Source organism: Bos grunniens, chromosome 24 (assembly GCF_055505025.1).
Source record: "Bos grunniens cultivar Pamir isolate PY7600 chromosome 24, Bosgru_T2T1.0, whole genome shotgun sequence".
Lineage (NCBI taxonomy): Eukaryota > Metazoa > Chordata > Mammalia > Artiodactyla > Bovidae > Bos > Bos grunniens.
This window is the reverse complement of record NC_141188.1, coordinates 23,973,800-23,994,710: the sequence shown is the minus strand read 5'-3', so window position 1 is coordinate 23,994,710 and position 20,911 is coordinate 23,973,800. Positions and strand designations below refer to the sequence as shown.

The following is a 20,911-nucleotide window of genomic DNA, read 5'->3' as shown; positions in this document are numbered from 1 at the left end:
GACTCAGAGATCATGGATCCCCATCAAAATCTCCTCTCACATTTGTCATAACTAACTACTGAGAAATCTTTCTCGTGATTGACTACATGAGGATTTGAAAAATCAGCCCATGAAGGGCAAGCTATCAATCTCTGTACTCAACTTGGTTGGAAAATATACATATCTGCATGTAGCTTGTCCTCAACAGAGGAAATGCAGAACTAAATTTAGATTGGTGCAGCATAAACAAATGCCAGCAAACACAGCTGATATTCTGAGTTACTCAAACCATTGCTTCTTGATCTCAAAGCGAAACGATAATATAAATATTAGTACTCATAGTTAATATTGGTTGAGACTACCATGTGTCAGTCACTGTGCTGAGGGGTCTCCTTTAATCCTTGTAACACCTCTTGGAGGGAAGATCTGTTGCTATTCCTATTTTAGAGGGTGTGGGAAAAGTGAATGACTCGCTAAGTATTTCATGGAGATGAAATCAGTAATAAGGTGAGCGTTATCACCACTCTGTCCAACCTTAGAGCCTTCGCTCAAGCTCCTTACTATATTCTCGTCCTTTTAGGCCAGTGGTTCTCAAAGTGAAGTCTCCTAGACACTTTGTTGGGGTCTTTGAGGTCAAAACTATTTTAATAATAACTCTAACATATTACTTGCCGTCTTGACTGTGTAGACAATTGCACAGATGACAAAACAGCAATGGTGGATAAAACTGGTGTGATTTTATTACAAATCAAGGCAATGGCACCAAACTGTACTGGTTAGTAATCATCTTCTTTACTACCATGCAAAGAAAGTTAAAAAAACAAACAAAAAAAAAAATGATAACAACAGCATGGTATTTGGTGTAATGGATTATGCCAAGTTCATTGATATGGTTTCAGATTTCATGAAGCAACTCACCTTTAAGGAGCAACACTTGAGTTTCAGTCATATCAAAGAAAAATAGCCACAACTGTCTGAAAGGCTATAAAAATACTCTATTCCAAACTGCACATCTGCCTAAGTTTGGAGTGTCTTCATATTCTTCAACCAAAACAACATATTGCAATAGATTGAAAGCAGAAGCAGATATGAAAACCCAGCTATCATCTTTCTATGAAGCCAGAAAATAAAGTTTTCCCAAAATGTAAAAGCATGCCCTACTTCTCACTACATTTTTTTTAGTTTTGGGAAATATTTCCTTTTAAAAAATATGTTATTGATGTTACATTTAAAGAGGTTTATCACTGTTATGTAAACACATTTATGAATAATTTTTTTAAATTTCTAAGTCAATTCCTAATAAAGTAAATATTGATAGATATAACACACATAGTCACAAGCTCTTTAGGGTCTTCAAGAGAAAAAGTTTGAGTATATATGATGCAGGCCATAGTATCATTTTTTTTTAACTCCAAAGTGTCATGGAGATGAATGATACCTCATTAAATGCTCTATCTTTTATTTTCATTTTTTAAGAAGACACTCCTCTTTTCTGAGTCAGATGAAAATCAGTCAGGCTCTCTGTTGTCCTCAGGTGGTTAATAGGGCATGTGGCACATTCAAGGTCATCAGTCAAGGTCAGAGAGCACCACCAAAGGGCAAGGCCTGAACTGGCTCCCAGAATCAGATCCTTCCATTTCTTTATGGTTTCCAGAAAAAGCGCTTCTTTGTCCAAGAAAACACTCTCTGTATTTTGCACATAAATATTTTTTCCTGAGGAAACAAGATACATGAGATATATTATAAGCCCCCCCAAAAAAATTCGTCGCTGAAATTGTGTCCAAATAACTGCCGTGTTTGCAGACATGTGATTTTAGGAGCCTGAGCTTTATGGTTAGGGTTTATGTGTATTAGAGAAGATTAATGTTTAACAATGTGGAATTCTGTCTCCATAGTGCAAACATTTAATTTGTGATATTTGGGGAGGTGTGGAACTCCTCATGGAGACATGTATTCTCATTTTCATCCATCTCTCTTTTAAAAATTGTTACTAATGGAACTAGTAAAGGTCATAGGAAAGGTCGTAGGAAATCTTTTTTTTTATTTGGCTTTCCCTCCCCCTGTATCCAGTTTCATGACTTCTTTCCTTCCTTCTTCCTTCCTTCCTGTCTTCTATTCTGGCTGGATCTTTATATCATGGTAAAATCAGACACATATCAAAGCACAGTGCATCATTAATTTCTAAAAAGTGTGCAGGACTTTAGCAAATGAGTGAACATAAATTCAGAGCAAAATATTGATGGTCACATATCACCAGGGAAATTTCAGTAGAATCTATCAGATACCCACATGTGGCTAATTAAAATTTTGTCTTTTTAAAAATTAATTGGATAAATCTCTGTCATTCTGATTTAACACCCAAAGTTCAATTTAATTCTTTTTGATCAATTTTATGTCTTGAGATGCAAGAGACAAAAGGCTGAGCATAGATAAACACTTTTTTTCCTGGTCAGCGAAAATCTGTTCATCGTGCTGCCTTACTTGGAATTAAGTTCAACTTGCTTAAAAGTTTAATGAGGTCGTCACTAGGGGGTAGTTTTTGTGTGTACTCGGTTTACTTGCATATTGTTCATAAAAAGAGATTTTCATTAAAGAAAACTTTTGAGATAATTCCGTTTAGTGAGAGTGTAAGTTAATGAGACCACTTAATCGTGGTCTCATGATTGTATTTTTTTTTTAAAGCTTACAGATTGAGAGAATTACTCACTCTAAAAATATATTCTGAAAAAAAAAATGACTTATTTTTCTGATATTTTAGGATACACGGGTTTTGTACAATAGAGATTTCTATTATAACAAAGTAAGTGACTATTACTTTGGACTATTATAAAATAATAACAAAGTAAGGACTATTATAAAATAAACCTACTGCCTTATACTGAAATAAAATAATATACTGCCTTATACTTCTTTGTGTATGAGTGTATATAAAGCACATGAGTAAACCAAAGAAGCATTTGCTGACTTGGGATGTCCCAAACCTTCATATGTCATATTCTTTAATTAGCAAGTTTTATAAAAAATTTCATAGCCAGAAAAAATTTGTGTAGCATTTATTTATGCTGAATATGTGTGGCTCACTAACAACAGAGACAAAAACAAAACTTGAAATAAAATTATCTATCTCTTAGAATCCCTGGGGCTTCCCTAGTGGCTCAGCCAGTAAAGAATCCACCTGCAGTGTGGGAGACCTGGGTTCCATCCCTGGTTTGGGAAAATCCCCTGGAGAAGGGAACAGCTACCCACTCCAGTATTCTGACCTGGAGAATTCCATGGACTGTAAAGTTCATGAAGTCACAAAGAGTCGGACACGACTGAGCGACTTTCACTTTCACTTTAGAATCCCTCAATTTCATTAAAAATCATGTGTGTGTGCACACATATGTATAGATAATTGGAAGTAAATGTAGAAAATCTTCATAGGGATTGCCTCTCACTAGTGGAATATGGATGTTATTCATTTTTATAATTTATTACATTTTCCATACCTCCTAAAAGTAAAGTTACTTTGATTATTTAAAGAGCTATTTAAGTGCCCAGCCATCTCTTGATTCATTTTTTTTCTTAAACTTGCTTCTTCATAAATACTTCTTCTAATACTTCATATAGAGCTAATTATTTTTACATTTATTATTTTGAAAAAGAAAAAATGATGGGTACTTAAGTGAGTTCTCCACAACAGAGCTCCTCTGTGCAGGGCCTGCCCAGGTGCAGTACAAATGGTTAAACATAAAGGGAAGATGTTCTTTTAAAATGCAAATATCATCTGGGTGAGCAACTGCCTGAGCTACAGTGAGATGCTGCAGATAGAGACACAAAGGCAGTCCTTCTGAAAAACGCAAACACGCGGTGCAAGGAACAGAGCTAAGAAATCCTTTCTAAACCACCTTCTTCCTTCTCAGCACCTTGAAAACAGTTGACTGAATACCCGCCTGAACTGATGCTGACAAGCATACCTTTTTTCTTAAAGGTTCCTAAATGTCAGCAGGCCTCCGGCTCTCTGCTGGGAAAAAAATTCCACATTCACTGCAGAATGTAGATGTCTACTCTGCTGACAGCCATTTCATCTAAATACTCTTACTCTCACTGCTTTATCTTACTTTAACCTCCCTGATGAAGTGTGAGTTTTTTGAATCCCTGTTTGTTGGTGAAATATCAAGAGGGAAACGGAACAGTGCTACCGTCTTCTATTTGCTCAAATATCCTCTTGCAATCTCTGTTATGTGTTGTAGGCGGCAGTCCCCAATCTTCTCAGCACCAGATACCAGGTTCATGGAAGACAGTGTTTCCACGGACTAGGGTTTGGGGGGAGGGGTAGTTTGGGGATGATTCAAGCACGTTATATTTATTGTGCACTTTATTTGTATTATTATTACATCAGCTCCACCCCAGATCATCAGGCGTTAGATCCTAGTGGTTAGGGACCCCTGTTGTAGGGATAATGAAGTAGGTGACTTAGAGGTGAAGCAGGCAGTCACTCTGCTGCTGCTAAGTCACATCAGTCATGTCCGACTCTGTGCGACCCCATAGACAGCAGCCCACCAGGCTTCCCCGTCCCTGGGATTCTCCAGGCAAGAACACTGGAGTGGGTTGCCATTTCCTTCTCCAATGCATGAAAGTGAAAAGTGAAAATTAAGTCGCTCAGTCTTGTCCAACTCAGCGATCCCATGGACTGCAGCCTACCAGGCTCCTCCATCCATGGAAGTTTCCAGGCAAGAGTACTGGAGTGGGTCGCCAGTGCCTTCTCCAGGCAATCACTCTGCTTTCCCTGTGCACTGTCATCTAGAGTTTTAGAATCATGAAAGACAGCCCATGTGTCTGCCATCATTGGGTTATTATCTGACAGCCAGAGGTTAGATACACGACTGCCTCTTAAGATTAAATTCATTTCCCTGGTTATTTGGCCAAAGACTTCAAAACCTCTGCAGCAACATGGACGGACCTGGGGATTGTCATGCCGAGGCAAGTAAGTCAGACAGAGGCGAAACAGCGTGTGACATTTCTTAAACATGGAATCTAAAAAGAAATGATTCAAATGAGCTTATTTACAAAACAGAAACAGACTCACAGACTTAGAGAAGGAACTTAGGGTTGTTGAGGGGAAGGATACAGGACCGGGGAGGGGAAGGGCTGGATAGGGAGTTTGGGATAGACATGTGCACACTGCTGTATTTAAAGTGGATAACCAGCAAGGAAGTACTGTATAGCACGTGGAACTCCACTTGATGTTCTGTGGCAGCCTAGATGGAAAGGGAGTTTGGGGGAGAATGGATACATGTATATGTATGACTGACTCCCTTCACTATTCACCTGAAACTATCGCAACATTGTTAATCAGCTATGCTCCAATACAAAATAAAAAGCTTTAAAAAAAAAAAAAGACTTCATGACGTATGGCAGCTGTGCTGTGCTTAGTTGCTCAGTTGTGTCCGACTCTTTGTAACCCCAGGGACTGTAGCCCTCCAGGCTGCTGTGTCCGTGGGGATTCTCCAGGCAAGAATACTGGAGTGGGTTGCCCTGCCTCCTCCAGCGGATTTTCCCACCCCAGGAATCGAACTCAGGTCTCCTACATTGCAGGTGGATTCTTTACCAGCTGAGCCACCAGGGAAGCCTGATGTATGGCAGAAACCAACAACATTGTAAAGCAATTATATAGCCCAAATTAAAAAAAAAAAAAAAAGAAAGACTTCAGAACTTCACAGAAATGAAGTATCTGCACAGCAACAGATACAGCCAGTCTTAAAGGTAATTCCCTTGGGGACCAGAATCTCTGCTGGGATTATCCCCTTCTGTGAGGGGGCTATACCAGATCAGATTGGCTAGACTGACCCAGTGCTACAGCCTCTTTATCCTCAGAGCTTGAAGCAGCAATCTATGCCCTTAATAGGAAATACGTGCAGACATCCAAAATCTTCCCGGTTCTCAGGCTGAACTATGTGTCAACAAGAACAAATCCTTGGAACAGAGAGGGTGCATGAGTATCCATCCCTGAGCACTAATTCTGTCTCCAGCGTTAAGGCATCCAGAAAGGCCCATATCCACAGGCTCCTCCCTGACTCTCATCTAGTAGCCTTGTGTCTGAGGTGATTCTGAATTTAGTCCAAGGGCCACAATCCCAAATCCACTTTACTGTAGCTTCCTAAGCTACTTTAATGTTCTTAGACCAGTAACGAATAATCTGGTGAAATGATCTAATTAAGTTTATACCGCAAGTCGGTGTAGGAACAATTGGGAAAATACCGACCTTCATACTTGCTAGTTGTTCCCCCCTCAACTGAACGTACATTTAGTGAAGAGTATTATTCACCATTAAAGATGACGTGCTAAAGATGATTAAGAAATAAACAAGACTGTCCCTGCCCACAATTTGCACATATTCTTATAGAGAAGAAAAATTATAGCAATTGTATATGGTAACAGGCTTCCCAGGTGGCTCAGTGGTAAAGAATCTGCCTGCCAATGCAAGAGACACAAGAGATTCAGGTTTGATCCATGGGTTGGGAAGATCCCCTGGAGAAGTGGCTACTCACTCCAGTATTCTTGCCTGGAAAATCTCAAGGACAGACGAGCCTGGTGGGCTACAGTCCATGGGGTCGCAAAGAGTTGGACACGACTGAGTGACTAAGCACAGCATAGCACTATATAGCTAGTTGTGTTAGTTGGGTACCCAGGCTAACTTTGTTGGACTTATGAACATGCTGTCAGAACAGAACTCATTTGTATGTAGGGACTTACTGTACTTCTTTGTCTTGTACTCAGTGGTACTAAATTGACTCCAGCCTCCAAGCAACATACTGATGGTCTTCAGGGAGCCAGATGAAGGAGACAGAACTCTATTTTATCCCATGATGCTAATTTTAACCTCAAGTCACATGGTCAAACTAGAATTTGATAGCTAAAGTAGAATTAAATGAGAATTTAAAGTGAGAAAGGTATTATTTTCTGTTCCTAATCAAGGTTCATGTGAGGTTTTGCTATGCGAGTGTCCACCAGGCTGCAGGGAGAAGAGAGGGGAAGATTGATGCCTTTCATTCAGTGGCAGTTTGGGAGGCGGGCACCCTCAGATCAAGACTAGAAAGAACTGTGGTAGTTAGTTCCGGATCCTCGGAAGTGGTCCTGGGTGACAGAAGCCAAGAGCGGTAGAGAAGGAGCTGCCTACCAGATAACTGGTTTCCGTCACTGCCTGTGAGATGCAGGCTGAGATGGAGACCCCTTCCTGGTAGAGAAGGAACAGCAAAAGCTGAAGCTCGCTCATAATCAAGATGTCATCCAAACAGCAACGTCCACTGAAGTCACAGATCCCAGTTAAGCTGTGAAATATGAGCCTGCCTGTAGGTCCTTTCACACGGCCTCTTTATCTGAGCAACATAATGATTGCCATCATTTTAGATAACCTGGGCCAAAGGAGAGAGCTTGGCGAGGAAAGTGAAGGATGGGGCTGGAGACAGAGGCCACTCCCACCAGCCGGGGTGCAGAGCTAGGCTCCTCTCCCTTCCTTTCCCAGCTCCACTGTCATCAGAAACCTCTGCTTTATTTGCTGTGATCTCCCTTCTCCCCATCTTTTCCTTCATCTGAACATAGGATTTCCTGAGCTTCAAATTTCTGCTCCTTCAAGCCACCTAGGACATGGAATAGTAACATCCAGCTTGAGGGCTGGTGAGAGGAAGAAAGTGGGAAAGGTGGGGGGGCGGGGGGGGTGGAGGCAGAAAGGTGGGAAAGACTAGCTGAAGGGAGGTGATGGGTAAAGCATCTGGTCACTTTCATCCAGCAGGGCAGGGCCTCTTGGGCAAATTGCCGAGTTTGACCTGGAGCCTCTCTTTCTCTTCTCCTCTGTGAATTTTCTCTGAAGGCAAGATGATGAAAATCGTTCCGCTTTGTTAAAAAACACCAACAGACCGTATTCTGAACTATTTTCTCTATGTCATTGCTACGCAATACTATAAAGCCTGTGGATCAGGAACATCAGGGTGCCTCTGTGATAGCCTACGCCTGCATCTACCATCAGAGTGGATGCTGGTCTGAGGACTCTGCCCTCAACTCTAGTTTCCTTGGTTTTAGTAGAAATTGTGGTGACACAGTATTCTAGAAATGTACCAACTTGGGAAACACAGGAGATTCTCTGTTTTCCCATTTCTGGGTTTTAAATAAACCCAAAACAAAAGGCAATATTAGGAACCCAAAAGGCTACTCTGTTACTGCGTGCTAGAGCTCAGTCACTAAGTCGTGTCCAACTCTTTATGACCTCATGGACTGTAGCCCGCCAGGCTCCTCTGGCCATGGGATTTCCCAGGCAAGAATACTGGAGTGGGTTGTCATTTCCTTCTCCAGGGAACCTTCCAACCCAGGGATGGAATCTATGTCTCCTGAATTGGCAGGCAGGAGTCACCAGGGAAGCCCACTCTGTTACTAACCAGCTGCTTAATCTTGGACGCTCACTTTACCCTCTGGACCTCCCCATCTTCATCTGTAAAATGACTTTTGGCACAAATGTCTATTTTTCTAAACATTTATTATAGCAATTGAGAACCAAAATTCTGAGTTGAGTATTACAAGTCATTCTTAGTGGATGAAGGGATTTGTAAAACACCATATGTTCTAGATCTGCTCATTCTGTTTCTGTAATAAACATGTAAGTGTGAGTTACTTAGCTAAATAAAAGTGTGTTTTCTTATTGCAGATAAGTGAGATTTACAAGTCCCTGGATGAAACACTTGGGAAGTCTTTAAATGCCAGAATTGACTGCAGTTTCAAAGAAAAGAAGATAGATGGTTTTGGAAAGTTCATGCTGTTTCTTCATTGAATTTTAGGTGAGTGAGTCTGAGTCAAGGAATTTAAGATGGACTTTGAACTATTTCCCCTTAAAGTGTTTCTTTTCTTTGCGTGAGAAGAAAATGGGGTTCATTATGGCCAGCATTTTATACTTTTAGTGGGGTGCTGCATAGTGAAAGACTTTGTTTCTGTGCCTTTTGGTTACTTTTTTTTTTATTAACAGAAGCCATATGAACGACAAGGTGTGAGGTACAGAGATGACCTTGACATTTCTTCCTGGTTTCTATTAAGCAAATGCAATAATGCTTCATTCTATTCTATAGGCCATCTATTTTTTAATATATAATAGTGTTTCACATCAGAGTAATGAGCCAAAATGAGACAAGACTAAGTTGTAATGATGTAAATGAGAAAAGAATTTGATGGTGGTAATGACAGTTTAATCATTACAAGTCCAAGTCTGAGATAAGGTTTACAATTCAGAGGCTGCTCAGAGGGAGATCTCATATTGCTTAAATTAAAGTAGGACATGGTTTAAGTTAGGTGTGGTCTTCAAACTTCCCATGTGCTCACATTAAACTTTGTTTTGCCTGGCCATGAAATGGATGGATAAATATTTTTATACCACCACCATACATAATTACCCTTCCACATTACAAAAGACGAGCTCGTACAAATCGGTGCCTTACCATTAGTCTGCAAAACGTGTTGTCAGTTTTGCAGCAGAATGGAGGGAAAGAGAGGAATTGAGTGGTGGTCTTGTTGAGGAAATTGTGTGTGGCTTTTTCCACCTCTTCCTGAGTCCTGTTTTCAAAGTGTGGATTTATTATAAAGAATGGGGATTTCCAGAACATCAGAATGTACGACTGTTCACTGTTCTGAATAAAACAATGCCACTGACAGAACATTGACCACTGTCTAAATCTAATCCCAAAAGACAGCAATACCTCCTTTATACATTTTATTAAACTTCAAAGAGAAGGCGGGTTATTGTCTCATCATTTAAGGGCGTGTAAATTTGGTTTATTGAGGTCATATGTGGAACTAAAATGGTGATTTCATTTATTTACAAGATGTTTGTTGAATGCAGTTCCCAGGAGCTAAATTTAATGCCCTTAAAAAGTATCAGTAAATCAATTTGCCTAGTGTAACATTACTCTGGAGGAGAAAATGAAAATGGAAAACTTATTAACTTGCTGCACTCTCTACTTTGTGTTGTTCCAGTCTATGCATGTTTTTAACTTCACATCCATTCCTTGCCCTACTCGTATTCTGCTGGTTCTTTTGGGGCTGACCCCTAGAAGCTTTTTTCCAGCTTTCAGACCCATCCTTTGTTGCCTCTAGTTTTTTCCGATGACCTTGAACTGTGAGCTGCTGCAGGAGCCACAGGAGACTTGGGTTCAATCCCTGGCTTGGGAAGATCCCCTGGAGAAGGAAATGGCCACCTACTCCAGTTTTCTTGCCTGGGAACTCCCATAGAGAGAGGAGCCTGGTGGAGAGTTCATGGGGTTGCAAAGAGTCAGACATGACTAAGCAGCTGAGCGTACACATGACATCACTTCTCTCTGTCCCTTGAGACCTATGATGCTGATACCTGTGACATTCTGCTGCTACTAATTTCCAAGTTGATTTATTATCCTCATTTTAGCTTTTCAATCTTTCCATCATCTGTGTGGCCATTTTCCTGGATTAAATTCAATTTATTTTAAATGTTTAGACTGTATTCTCTTTTCTCGGTTAGATCCTAACTGACTTGTCAATGCTTAATTTCTTCCAAAATTATTGGAAGAAAAGTGAATAGGGATTACTTGCTTCTCTCAAGGAAAATAAATGATTCTCAGGAAAAAAAAATTTAAGTTAAATGTAAAACTAGATATTTTTAGGCTGGAAAACATCAAGCCCAATAAATTTAAAGCCATATTGTATTTCATTATGGAATATACATATTCCATATTCTAAGCTATACAATATTGTAGTATTAATTTGTTGGTGTTAACAGAGCCTTTGTCAATATTTCCATTATGTATATCAAATTTATGGTAAGATTTTTTAATTCTCAGATATACACCAGATATGCGTTTTACTTTACTAATATTCACATTAAACAAACTTCTCTACACCCAGTGTAAGAACTTCTTTTTAGAGTTCAGCCTCATTCCTGCATTCACCTTTGAATCTCGAGTTTCAGATTTATTTTATTATGAATCTCATTACTGTCTTTCAGTAACACTTTTTTGCTACTTGAAGATCCCTTATGGTCTGAACATTTCCCATGTCCCATAATCCCATAATAAATACTGAATATATTGGAAAGCAAAGTGAGGAGGATTCCAATGTCTGTGCTTTTTTTTTTTTTTTTTTTGACAGATAAAACAATTTACCATTGTCCCAACAATCTCACTCACTCTAAAGGGCTTCCTGGATACTAAAGCAGGTTTTTACTTAATCATTTTGACACATCACTTGGTTATGTTAAATGTGAATGCCTCGCTCTTTTCATTTCCTTCTCATTTATGTAGACATTTTCCTTTTCAGTCTTTTCTCGTGATAACTGCTCCTCTATTTTAATGTATTTGGGTACACTCGTAAGGACATGGTGTCCCTTCTACGGACAGATTTTCATCTATTCAACCAATGGCAATGTCAAACCCGCAGTGTCTAAATGAGCATCCTTTCAGATAATATGAAATGAGGTCATGAGCAGAATGACTTGGATTCCTTCATAATCTAAAATTAGGAGACACAGGGATGAGTAGCTCTATGGTATGGTTGAACTTGCAGTGTATTGCTCATATTCTCACATCTCCCTTAGTTTACTATGGCACTGAAAATTCTAGTCCTTCCTATTTCTCTCTAGTTTGTGGAAATGAGGCTTTATAAAGTTATATTTTAAAAAAAGGCTCAGAAAGAGAAATACATCCATTAATAATACATACTGCATCACACAGAAGTCTAATGAATTAGCAAGGAAGAAACTCCTGAGGCAGTGATGCAAGCACTCAGCTTCTGAGAGTTTGGTACACGTAAGTGGGTGGAGACTACTGAAATCATCTCACTAACTTCATAATACTGCCTAGTGGGTCAAGGGGAACACCCATCATAAAAGACAACTCAGGCTAAGCATATCTTAATGTCATATTGGAGGAGGAAGTAGGAGGAGCGGAAGTATTCGTCCCGACACTCATGGGCAACTTTATGAATAAAGATTTTAAATCACTGGTGCCTAAAGAGTTGAGGGAAGTGCTTTGATCAAGATGTAGTCTTAGTACTTCTGCTGAACCACAGAATAGGATGTTGGAAAAATCAAATGTTATCCATCTGTTAGCTGAAGTCACCTGTTATCCATCTTTGTGTTGCCAAGTCCAAGCTCTTACTGCACACACGACAGGCCAATAAATCAAGAGACAAGTTATTGGGGTGAGGAGTAATGCTTTATTCAGGAAGCCAGCAGACTGAGAAGATGGTGGACCCATGTCTCAAAGAATCATCTTTCCTGAATTAGAATTCAGGCCTCTTTTATACTAAAAGGGGAGGGAGTAAAGTCAAACATTTCCTCCTGGTCAGCCAGATGTGTTAATTTCTTCCTTCCTGCAGTCATTCACAGGTGGGCCTGGTCAGGATTGTTTCCTGTGAACTAAACAAAGATATTTTAGCTTACCAATCCTTACCTGCAAGGCAGGGTAATGGTCATCCCAGAGATTGACCATTATATGTAATTTAAGCTTATAGGCAACATCTCTTTAGTGATTAACTTGTAATAGGATACAGAGGTTCTTCCCTGTTTGCATCCCTGAAGACAAGCACAGTGCTTGGCACACTGCAGATAATTTTTAAATAAACTGGTGAATATGGACAAAGGCACAAAGCAGTACTGGCTAATGCTTACTGAGTTCCTACTTTATACCAAACACTGTTTTATATGCACATATACTTCATGTTTAAACAACCCTATGCCTGGGATTTCTTTGGAAGGAATGATGCTAAAGCTGAAACTCCAGTACTTTGGCCGCCTCATGCGAAGAGTTGACTCATTGGAAAAGACTCTGATGCTGGGAGGGATTGGGGGCAGGAGGAGAAGGGGACGACAGAGGATGAGATGGCTGGATGGCATCACTGACTTGATGGACGTGAGTCTGAGTGAACTCCAGGAGTTGGTGATGGACAGGGAGGCCTGGCGTGCTGCGATTCATGGGGTCGCAAAGAGTCGGAGACAACTGAGCGACTGAACTAAACTGATGATAGAAGTGCATGCGTGCATGCTAAGTCGCTTCAGTCTTGTCCAACTCTTTGTGACGCTATGGACTGTAGCCCGCCAGGCTCCTCTGTCCATGGGATTCTCCAGGCAAGAATACTGGAGTGCGTTGCCATGCCCTCCTTCAAGGGATTCTTGCCAACCCAGGGATAAAATCCATGTCTCTTAAGTCTTCTGCACTGGCAAGCAGATTCTTTACCACTAGCGCCACCTGGGAAGCCCTCATTTTTTTTTAAATACGAGGAAACTAGGGCCCAGAAGTGTTAAATAACCTGCCCGAGGTTCAGTAAATTAGGGTTAAGATTCAAACCCAGGCAGTATGACTTGGAGCCTAAGCACTTAATTATTATGCTGCACTGTCTCTCGTGTAATATAGTCATCAAGTAACTCTAAAACACAGAATCCACATCGTTTGTTATTTTAAAATGTATGTCATTCTAGAATAAACCTGTATTAAGAAATCTTACTCAAATCATGAACAGCCTCACTTTGAACACAAATTCCTTTTTCAGTATTCCTAATCTCCTTTCCTTTTAAACCATGACTGCCTAAATTGACTTCCTAATTGACATTCAGATCTCATCATTTCTATTCTTTAATGGTTTGTTCTGAAATTAATATTTTAAAAACCCTATTGCTCTTTCATGCTATTTGCTTAATTGAAGAATGTATAATCTTGAGCAGCAAGTTACCTAAGCTCTCTGAGCCTCAGATTCCCCACCTGAAAAGATATATCTAATTTGTTGTGAAGACTTGAAAATTATATTCATAAAACAATAAAGTATTTCCTGGTACATGACAGGTACCCAGCAGAACAGCAGCTGTTCACCCATTTCAATCTCAAAGCCACTGTTGGCTGCCCCATCCACTGAGAACAAAATCTTCTTCCTGTGTTCCTTAGCGTGCCATCATAGAGGCACAGTGGGGCTCCCCAGGTGGCTCAGTGGTAAAGAATCCGCCTGCCAATGCAGGAGTTGCAGGAGTCATATGTTCAATCCCTGGGTCAGGAAGATCCCCTGGAGGAGGGCATGGCAATCCACTCCAGGATTCTTGCCTGGAGAATCCCATGGACAGAAGAGCCTGGCGGGCTACAGTCCATGGGATCACAGAAGAGTCAGACACGACTTAGCAACTGAACACAGAGGCTCAACAGACCCCTTGAGTCTCTGCACCTCCCTTTGTTCCTCATCAGTTGACCTTTGCTAATATGGGAATGATCTGCCTTCTCTAAGCCATGCTCTTTGTTTTATTCACTTATTTGTTTGGCTGTGTCAAGTCTTAGTTGCAGCATGAAGGATGCAGCATACAGGATCTTTCCTTGTGGTGTAGTCTCTATAAATGTGGTACGCAGGCTCCAGAGTATGTGTGTGTGTGTGCGTGTGGAGAAGGGGGGCTCAGTAGTTGTGGTGGACGGGCTTGGTTGCTCCTTGGCATATGTGATCTTAGTTGCCTGATCAGGGATTGAACCACGTCCCCTGCATCGCAAGACAATTTCTTAACCACTGGACCACCAGGGAAGTCCCAAAGCCATGGTCTTCACGCCTTCACTTTTGCTTACGATGGTTTTTCTGTCTAGATGTTCCTTGCATCCACACCCCTCTCCAAATCCTCCTTATCCATAAGCACATATGCACTCTTCAGAGACTTGGAATATCCTAGTTATCTTTCAAGATCCACCACCTCTGTTGCTGTTAAACATGTTCCGTGAAGTCATTGATGAACTCCTCCTGGCTCAACTGCTATCAGTCCTGTCTCTGAATTCAGGTAACCCTTTGGGCCATATCTGAGAGATAAGTGCCTATTACAGACATAAGAAAGAAAAGCCATCTCATTCAATCCCTCATAGTCTGGTGTGATTTCTTTTGTTACCTTTGAAACGTTCATCAAGGACAAGTGCCAAGGTTTTTGGTTAATCTTTGAATCTTCTTTGTCAAGTTCAGAGTAGTCTTTCTGGTTTTGAATGAAGTATGAAGGGTCACATTTTGAGATGTTTGGGTTTTTTGTGTGGTAAAGAGTCTACTACTACATCCAGCCATTATAACAAAAGGAACACTCCATCAGTAAAAGGGGACCTTGCAGGGAAGATCTGTTCCATTCTGTGTTGTTTGTCGTTGTTTAGTTGCTCAGTCGTGTCTGACTCTTTTGTGACTCTGGACTGTAACCCGCCAGGCTCCTCTGTCCATGGGATTTCCCAGGCAAGAATACTGGAGTGGGTTGCCATTTCCTTCTCCAGGCGATCTTCCTGACCCAGGGATGGAACCCACGTCTCCTGCATTGGCAGGCAGATTCTTCACCACTGAGTCACCAGGGAAGCCAGTACCATTCTATGCCAAGCACCAAAACAGATGCTCCACAAATATTATCTTATTTAATTTTCATAACAACCTTTCAATGTAGCTATTATCTCCCTCTTTATTTAGATAAAAACTAGGATCCCAAGAGTTAAGATAAATTGCTAATGTCATATTTCTGGTAAGTAACAGAACAAGAATGTTGTCATATCTTTCGACTGCAGCAAACTGCCTTTGTAAAAGAGCTTTCCAATTTAATCCTATAAGAGGAATATATTTGTAACACAACATGAGAGTTTTCTATTTAAAATATTTCCTGAGAGTAAGTTATAAGTCCACACATTTTTTTTTCATAGCAAGTAAGTTTATGTTTAGGTCGATGCTAAAATTAGCACTATTTCTGTTCAACTAGAGTTTGAAAGATATAGCACCTTGTGGTTCTGAAACCTATTTATGCAAAAACATCATTTATTGATGTGAGCATAAGCTTGGAAATGATGTCTAAAGCTGTAGACTGATAGAATTCTGGAGCTAAGTGGTATCCAGAATCAACACTAGAGCTGGGGACTTTTTAAGGCAAGGATTTCTCTTTTTTTCTCCTTAATAACACTTATGAAATGAATATTTATAACTAATTATGAAACAGTTTGTTTTGGATGTGAAATAAAAAATTTCTCTAGACACAGTGACGCTGTTAGCACTTCTTAAGAGAGTACATAAACTTGTTCTGGATTTTTTAAATCACACAATTCAAATACCATGTATAAGAATAAGAACTGGTATAAAATAAAACTCTAAGTTTTCAAAAAGAGAAAGACAATTATCTCATGATTATCACTTGTATGTGGAATCTGAAAAACTGATACAAGTGAACTTATCTATAAAACAGAAATAGACTCAGACATAGAAAACAAATTCATGGTTACTAAAGGTGGGATAAACTAGGAGTTGGGATTAACAGATACATGCTACTATAGATAACATAGGTAAACAATGAGGACCTACTGTGTAGCACAGGGAACTGTATTCAGTGTCTTATAATAACCTATAAAATTTAAAAACATTTTTTGCTCAGTCATGTCGGACTCTTTCTGTCCCCATGGACTGTAGCCCTCCAGGCTCCTCTGTCCATGGAATTCTCCAGGCAAGAATACTGGAATGGGTAGCCATTCCCTTCTCTAGGAGATCTTCCTCACCCAGGGATGGAACTCAGGTCTGCTGCATTGCAGGCAGATTCTTTACAGTCTGAGCCACTAGAATAACTTACAATGGAAAAAGAATTTGGAAAAGGTGTATAGGTATTCAGACTTCCCAGGTGGCTCAGTGGTAACGAACCCACCTGCCAGTGAAGAAAGATGCAGGAAATGTGGGTTCAATCCCTGGGTCGGGATTTCCAGTATAAGAATACTGAAAAATTCCATGGACAGAGGAGTCTGTCAGGCTACAGCCCATGGGGTCAGAAAGAGCTGGACTCAACTGACTCTGCATGGTTGTATATGTATTCGTATACATGTATACGTAGCTAAACCACTTTGCTGTATACCTGAAACTAATACAACATTGTAAACCAGCTATACTCAATTTTTTTTAAAGAAAAGCAACCTTCTGACTTCATTTTAAATGCAAAAATCAGTATCCAGAGACGTATTCTTTTCTTTTGTGAAAAATCCTAATGATTCTTGTGCCCCTTTTATACCTATAATGATCATTCATTTGTTTTTAAGTACATATTACATACCTCTTATGTGTTGCAAAGAGTCGGACATGACTGAAGTAGCTTAGCACATACTGTAAAACAGTGCAATCAAAAGTACTTTATATATGAAAACAATGAATACATGCCTGTGTCTTTGGTTTACCACTGTTTTATGGATAACAACATTTCAGAAGTGAAAAAGAAGTTTGTAAAAATATGAGCATATATGCTGTGTCGATCTTTGAGTAAGATAAATACCTTAGAAAAAATAATAATTCTGTTCACTTTCCCAGATTATGTCCCTCCCTGTTGGGTGATCTTTTCTTGGTTTATTTCTTCTCTGTTTCCCCAGAAGATTGCAGAATGCTATTATCCTTACATAAGTATGGTTTGAGGAATTGTGATCATCACAAGAATGGATGAAACAGTATTTTCCTATCAAAAATCTAAGGGTTACGATGTTTATGGAAGTTAATAATAATGTACTTTAATGTGAGAATATTCTTATGAGTGGTTGTTTATTATTTTAGCTTGTATTTTAACCATCAATTGATTTTTTATAACTTTCAAAACCTGACTTCTAAATCTGTACGGAGTTTATTTTAGCAAAATCTGAAACTGTGAACCTGAAATTCATCATCAAAGCAGATGAATAAGGTAGTTCTTTATTCTGTCAATTCCTAACAATTCTGTAACTGTGAGCTAGAAATTTTACTATTTATGTGCAAACACTTGCCATAATCTTCCAATTCTACATGCATAGATAAGTAACATGGCTGTCTTTTTCTAAGAACGTGTTTTTATTATATCATTCCTTCCTAATATATAACAACTCCTAGTCTCCCATGGTTTCCCTCCTGACATTGAATTTCTTCCCAGAGTAGTAGTATCCACAAAAGGAACATCTGGAGAGAGAAAAAAATCTTATCTCTATCCATTTTAGACTACATTCTTTTTCTTTATATCAAAGTATATTTATTTACAATGTGTTAATTTCTGGTGTTCAGCAAAGTGACTCAATTGCACACATATATCCATTCTTTTTTATATTCTTTCCCTTTATGATTTACCCCAGGATCCTGAGTATTGTTCCCTGCGCTATACTGTAGGACCTTGCTGTTTATCCATTGTATATGTGATAGCTTGCATCTACTAACCACAGATTCCCAGTCCGTCCCTCCCCCACCGGCCTTCCCTCTTGGCACCCACAAGTCTTTCTCTACATCTGTGAGTCTGTTTCTGTTTTATAATAGGATCATTTGTGCCATATTTTAGATTCCACATATAAGTGATATCATATGCTGTTTGTAGATAAGACTTCATCCTCACTGTTTATCCATAGCAAATGAGCCTCTTACGATCTCAGTTCAGTAGACTCCCTGGTTTAGCCCCCTCCCCCAACTCATATGCCTCCTACACGGCCAACAGTGCCACCTTGAGTAATACCAAGCATGCCACCACCTCAATCCCTGCCACATTCCCCAGCACTTTGAATTGTCTCTTGGCATGAAGCATTTGCAGGTTTCCCAGGTGGCTCAGTTGGTAAAGAATCCACCTACAATACGGGAGACCTGGGTTCGATCCCTGGGTTAGGAAGATCCCCTGGAGGACGGCATGGCAACCCTCTCCAGTATTCCCTTGCCTGGAGAATCCCCATAGACAACGGAGCCTGGTGGGCTACAGTCAGTGGGGTTGCAAAGAGTTGGACATGACTGAGCAACTAAGCACAGCACATGAAGCAGTTGTAGATATTGGGCACAATGATTAAATAACCCAATGTGGAAACGTTCTTGTTTGCTCCTGGCATCTCCCTTCCTATAGTACAAGGAGTGAAAGGGCCTGAGAAGCAGGGTTTATAAATCCCAGTCCTAAACTGAGTTCTAACAGGAATTTCTCCTTCCAGTGAAAAGGACTTCTCTGAGATTTTCCATATCTTCCTGCTCGAGGCTGTGTTGTGCAGTGCTGTCCCCTGTAAACACAAAGGCTTTTCAGGAAAAGAGTATTGACCCACTTTCTGAAAGATGGGAAAGGCCCTCCCCATGTTTTGTCTTACCTAATAACAAAGGTAATCGTCCAGCTCAGCTCATGAATGCCTGCTCATTAAAATATGAAAATCCCTTTCTTACTCACATGTAGAATTCATGAAGCATGAATACTAACTGCCCTGAGTTGCGGTTGCCTGGAAACCAGTGGAGGTGTGTCCAAAAGTCTGAAGAGCATGAATGAATAACTGAACCATTGACATCAGTTTCAGTTGGGTGATCCACACCTTAATTCTGTACAGGCATTTCCACTGGGCTGACGGAACAATAGCTTTCTCAGAAGTAGCTCCTTAAATCTTGTAAATGAGAATTAACATTTAACATAAGGTTCCTCTCTGTGGTCTGACAGGGGTTCAGAGACTGACCATAGAGGCAAAGAGACTGGATCTTTGATGTAGTTTTACAGAGTATAAGAATTAAATGTCTACTAGGACTCACACTGTCATACAGCTTTTCCCCAAATACTTATGATCGTATTTGATCAGTTGTGGGGGGAGTTATTTCAGCATTTATTTCATTCTTCGATAGCATTACTTTTTGTTCAAGTTGAATTGTTAAGGATTCTGATACATTTCTCCGCCTTTTGAAAGGCCATTGTTTTAAAAAGCAACGTAGAAGCAAAGGAAACACAGATCACATAAGAGGACTTTTAACTGGTTGGTGAAATTAACCTGTAAAATAAAATATGCCTGATACATTTTGAAGGAAACACCATAAAGAACTTGAAGGGCATCCACATAACAGCATTCTGTTCTAACTGGGCAGCTTGATTGTAAGCCTGGGGACCCAAAATCCTAGGATAAAACACTGTCCCCTCTTATTTTACTCAGTGAAAGGGAAAGGGGGCAATACATTTCTATGAAGACAGTGATGACTATACAATTGTGTTGAAAGCAAAATTAACATGAATTTTTAAGGGGAAAAATAAAACATCAAAGAAGTGCCAGCACTGGAAAGTGATTCTGCTGTCAGATCCCACTCTCATGTTCTGTCATTACTTCACCTTCCTGTGTCCATCAAGAGGGAATTTTGAAATGTACCAGGAAAGATACGTACTTCAGTGCTTGGAAAGAAGGATGATCTCTTTTTTACTTAAATAGGAAGAATCTGCCTGCAAGTCAGGAGACCTGGGTTTGATCCCTGGGTCCGGAAGATCCCCTGGAGAAGGAAATGGCCACCCACTCCAGTGTTCTTGCCTGGAGAATCCCATGGACAGAGAAACCTGATGGTTATATAGTCCATGGGGTCGCAAAGAGTAAGACAAGACCTAGTAACTAAACCACCAGGAAAAAACACTAGTAATAACAAAGCCATTTGTGTGGACTCTGTCTTAAATGTAGACAGGTTAGAAAATGTTCTACCTCTGTTTCTTAAGGGGTGTACAAAGACCTGCCCACCTGACTCTACAGCTGTGGTTCTCAGCCAGGGGCATGGGGGTGTGGAGGGCTATTAGCACCTAGTGAGTGGAATCCAGGTTGTAGCTAAACATCCTACAATGCTTAAAACAGTCTCCTAAAGGAAAGAACGTATCTACCCCCAAATGTTAATAGTGTCAAGACTGACAAATCCTGCTCTAAATATTAAGAGCCACTTTGAACTGTGTATTGGGCTTCACATGATGTACTTTTCATATGTTACCTATCCCACTCCAGTACTCTTGCCTGGAAAATCCCATGGACAGAGGAGCCTGGTGGTTGCAGTCCATGGGGTCACTGAGGGTCAGACACGACTGAGCGACTTCACTTTCACTTTTCACTTTCATGCATTGGAGGAAGAAATGGCAACCCACTCCAGTGCTCTTGCCTGGAGAATCCCAGGGACAGGGGAGCCTGGTGGGCTGCGGTCTATGGGGTCGCACAGGGTCGGACATGACTGAAGCGAC

The 20,911-nt window shown here is 40.3% G+C and overlaps 1 protein-coding gene across 40 annotated transcripts in view; it reads left to right on the top strand.

The window, feature by feature from the left end:
- DTNA (dystrobrevin alpha) overlaps nucleotides 1-20,911 on the top strand; it is a 456,419-nt gene that overhangs the window by 196,626 nt on the left and 238,882 nt on the right. For all 40 annotated transcript variants that reach the window (XM_086372816.1, XM_086372803.1, XM_086372794.1 and 37 more), the window contains one exon: nucleotides 8,657-8,786. The gene's annotated coding sequence lies outside the window, so the exon portion shown is untranslated. The remainder of the gene's footprint in view (nucleotides 1-8,656; nucleotides 8,787-20,911) is intronic.